The following is a 4,596-nucleotide window of genomic DNA, read 5'->3' as shown; positions in this document are numbered from 1 at the left end:
GTAGGGCTGAACGCTGCTGCACTCCAGACCTAGTGGCCCCTCCTTGTGGAGCCGCCTAAGCAAATGGAGCTTGGGGGTGTGGCTGAGGACAGCAGTAGAGCTGGCCGTGTGGTTGCAGCCCCTCTGCCTGCTGGTAGGCGGGGTGCCTGGCCAAGGCTGTGCATCCCAGCGTGCTGGCCCTGCACCTGGCCCCAGCCCAGCACCGCCTCCGTCTGGACTCTGCTCTGTCCGTCCACCGGGCTGTCCCCCTGGTGGCGCTGGGCCCCGAGCGTGTGGCCAAAGCCAGCCTAGCCCTCACGACATTGAAGCCTCCCTCCCGTAATTGGCAATTTTGTCATATTTATTCACAACAGATCGGATTGTCAGGGGCTTGCTGGGGCTCTCCGGAGGCCCGCCGTGAAATCGGTTTGAAATGGCGTGTCAGGTTCTCTCCCTGCTGAAGCGACCATCTGGCTGATAGGCCCGGGGCTGGGCTGAGATGCTGACCCGGGGAATCGTGGCTAAGCCGCTCCCAGGGGTCTCACGCCAGCTCTTCGGCCTCTTGTGTGTTCCTGGCCTCTCTCGTGGGCTCTGAGAGCTGCGCTGGAGGAGGGGCTGGGGCAGGCAGATGGGCTGTGGCACGAGAGCCCGCATGGCCTGAGTGGCCCAAGTTTTGCCGAGGCTGGTGCCTCCCTTCCAGTGCCGCCCACCTGGAGAGGAGGGGAGGGCCAGGGCTACTCCTGCTTAAACCTGGCCACCACTTCCTCTGCGAGTTGGGTAACTGTACGTGTGTGTGTGTGTGTGTGTGTGTGTGATCCTAGGCCGTGTACACGCATGTGTGCACCTGGGCCATGTAATCCAGAGCACCTCGTGACCAACACACAAGAGTAAGAGCCATGAGGGGCAAAACAAGCATCCCCAAGTCTGAGCATAGTCGAGTTGTAGCGAATTTCTTGTTCACCTTGCAGTTTTCCCCTGGCTTCTCTCCGTTCTGTCACTTAGGCCTCTGGCTCCTTCCCCCAGCCTGGCTGCCCTGTGATTCAGCAGAGAGGCAGGGGTGGAGAGAGGCCACCTGCAGTGGGAAGCCTGACTACTCTCGGGTCTCCCTTAAGGTTAGGTCCTGTTCACCAGGTATGCGTCCACCTGGATGCCAGGAGCCTATGGCAGCTGCGCCTCTGGGAGCTGGGATGGAGAAGCAGCCAGGAGCCTGGTGCACAGACATGGAGCGCATGATGCTTTTTATGGACTAGGGGCCCAAGTAGCCCTCTGGCTGGGCACAGAGAGGCCTGAGCCTGGGGTAGGAGCCTTACACTGGCTGGAACTGGAGACTGGGATAGGACTGAGATGGGGTGGCCCTGATCACATTTGCCCATTTTTAATGCTGCTGGCCATGTCAGGAAGGCCAGCCAGGCCATGGCAGTGAGAAATCAATTGGTCTTGGAGCGAAGACTAAAAGCCAGAGCTCAAGGAGGTTGTGGGAACAACAGATCCAGCTGGGTTTGTGGCCAGTTTCTGCAGGCCCCGTGCTGCCACTGGAGTCCCAGCTTGGCCTCTGGGAGCTCTGGGGACACAGGGACCGGCCAGAGGCCTGAGTGGAGGTCTGCACCCCACCCCCCGTTGCCCAAGCTGGGCTGCTGCTTGGTGTCACTACCCTCCTCTCTGGCCTGTGTCTCTTGAGAGCCTGAGAGAAGCTACTGTCCATGTCTGGTTGCTGATCCTGTGGCCCTGCTCACTGGTGACCTAGACAAAGGCTCCTTCAGACCCTTGGATCTTTCTCTAGGCATCAAGGTGGAGAACAGGAGGGCATGGAGGCTCTGGGATAGTGTCACTGTCTCCTTGCCCCTCCCAGTGAGAGATGGCCATCTGCTCTGAAGCCCAGGCTGGGCAGGCAGCCCTGGCCTGGGCATAACTTGGGTGGGAACATTGGGAGGGGACATCAGGCTTGGCCCCACAGGCCTCTGCCCACAGCCCGGCTGACCTGTCTGTCTGGAGCCTGTACTGGCTGCTGGTGTGACCCCAGCGAGATTTCAGGGATCCAGGTGGGGCCCCTCTACAAGCCCATGATAGAGGCACAGCAAGGCTGGCCCAGCTCCTCTCTCAGTGAGGTTTGCACATTGAGACTCTAAGCTTGGTTTGCTATTTTGCTAAGGATTAAAAGCAGACGCAGCTCTTTACTCAGCACTGCCCCAGGCTGGGACACCAGTGAGCTCTGAGTACCCCACCACATGGGGTGCTGCAGGACAGGAGGTGTGGGGGCCTGGCCGGAGCTGTGGGTGGAGGCCAGGCTTAGTGACAGGGGGCACCACTGTCCCCTTGTGTCTGTGCTTCTCCTGGTTCAGCAGGTGTCTATGCTGGTGCCCTCCCCCTGCTCCTTACTGCCTCAGCCTCCTCACCTCTGAAATAGACCACAGCCCTGGAGACTGAGGTTTACAAAACACAACACGGGGCCACCATTCCCTGCCCTTCCCCAGGGACCTTGGGCCCCACATGCTCCTGCACTGTCCCAAGGGGGCCCGTGAGCTCCATGTCTAGAGGGGCTGTGCTGCCCTGCGTGGGAGTAAGAAGTGGACTGACGCATGAAATGCTCCTGCACTGTCCCAAGGGGGCCCGTGAGCTCCATGTCTAGAGGGGCTGTGCTGCCCTGCGTGGGAGTAAGAAGTGGACTGAGACGCACGAAAAGAATACGTTGGTGACAATTTTGTTTGTATTTGCGACAAGGTACAATGTGTTGGACACTTGGGGTTAGGTAAAATATGTTATTATTATTTTGTGGTGCTGGGAATTGAACCGGGGCCTTTGCATGGAGCTACATCCCCAGCCCTTTTCATTTTTTTTTCCCCGAGTGGGACAGAAACCTTTTATTGGCCTGATTAGCTTACTTAGTGGCAGATTCAGGCAGAGCAGAGCACACCCATCTTCCCTGTCCTGGGAGTTCATGGGTCACCTCACTGGAGAGAAGTATCCAGGGCAGGGGTGGTGGGCAGAGCTTGAGGGTATATTCAGGGTGGAACCTCAGAGTGGCTCAGGGCGATATAGAAAGGGTTGTAGGGTTGGGGGAAAAAAAGAAATGTGGGGTTGGTTGAGGACCCAACCAGATAAAATGCTCATCTGGGCAGAGGGAGGCGGGCACCCCACACAGGCCCTTCTGCCCTTGTCAAGTGGAGCAGGGTCTACAGGGACAGTGTCCCCTACAGTCTCCCTGTGCCCTTCACGCCATCAGTATCTCCCAGATGTTGTCCTCCGCTTCCTTAATACTCCACTCCACCTAGGACTTCTTCGGCTCTAGTTCTTTAATTTTTTTCTTCTGCTATTTTCTGTTTCGCCAACAGCAGATTATGAAGTACCTCACTGGACTGAAGCATAAACATTCTCCTCACACCTTCAGACAGTGATAATCTCTGTATCTGTAAGATGCACATACTTCTCTGGTTCTGTTTAGCTGTTCATTCCGAATATCTGCAAGCTTCACCTTCTGTTGAGCGTCAGTAACTTTGGCTTGAAGCTCTGTGAAGGCCTTCTTCAACTCCAGAGCAGCGGGGGCCACCATGTTGGTGCACTGTATGCCCCTGTGTATTGGAAGAAGGCCCAGCTTCATTTTTTATTTTGAGGTAGGATCTCACTAAGTGGCTAAGTTGCCCAGGCTGGGATCCTTGTGATCCTCCTGCCTCAGCCTTCCAGAGTGGATATATACCACCATGCCTACCAATCAAATAAACTATTAACATAATTTCACCTATTCCTTTTGACCTTTTTCATCATTTGTGGTGCTGTGGGTGGAACCCAGTGCCTCACACCAGATAGACAAGCATCTGCCACTGAGCTATACCTGCAGCCCTCCTTTGGCTTTTTAGCTATGTTTGCTAGAAAACTCTCACTCACAGCACACTTTAGATCTCTCTGGACAGCGCTGTTCTGGAGGACGCTGCCAGTCCCTTTCTTTCTTCTGCTTTTCTGCAAAATCATGAAGCTGTAGCAGGGGACACTGACGCCCTGTTGCTCTTGGCTCTTCGGGATCCACCGTGGGGTTACCAGGCCTGCATCTGCACCTGAGATACTTGGAGGGAATAAGGTAGGCTGGGGCTGGGGACACCTGGATCGGGGACAAAGGACACTTAGGATTTAGCTTGCTGGAGGTGGAGGCCAGGCGAGTTCAAGAGTCCACCCCTAGGGTGGGGCGAGTCTGGAAGGATTTATTTTCATTTATCCTGAAACAATCTCAAATTCATACAAAATACTGCATGATTTAGCTCAGCAGTGCCACTACCTGCCTCGCAAGTACAAGATCCTGAGTTCAATCCCCGGTACAAAAAATGTATATATGTATTGCAAGAAGAACCTCTCATACCAAGCACGGTGGTACATGTCTGTAATCTCAGCCGTCCGGGAGGCTGAGGCTGAAGGAGCATAAGTTTGAGCTCACTTTAGGCAACCTAGCAACTTAATGAAACCTTGTTTCAAAAATTAAAAATAGAAAGGGCTAGGGATGTAGCTCAGTGTGAAGGCCCAGGGTTAAAAAAAAATTTTCTCATTTCCAGAGTCATGCAAGAGTATCTCATTGATGGGAAGCCCAGTTTCCCCAAAATACTTGATACAATTTTTCTGTAAATAAGCATCCTC

General features: G+C 54.8%; 1 pseudogene; it reads right to left on the bottom strand.

Annotated features, from left to right (window-relative positions):
- Positions 1–420: 420 nt before the first annotated feature.
- LOC104853898 lies at positions 421–3,526 on the bottom strand (annotated as a pseudogene).
- Between the last annotated feature and the right edge of the window lie 1,070 nt (positions 3,527–4,596).

Source organism: Fukomys damarensis, unplaced genomic scaffold, assembly GCF_012274545.1.
Source record: "Fukomys damarensis isolate Sample0158 unplaced genomic scaffold, DMR_v1.0_HiC HiC_scaffold_17, whole genome shotgun sequence".
Lineage (NCBI taxonomy): Eukaryota > Metazoa > Chordata > Mammalia > Rodentia > Bathyergidae > Fukomys > Fukomys damarensis.
Note: the sequence above shows the minus strand (reverse complement) of the source record. Positions and strands in the feature narration are given on the sequence as shown.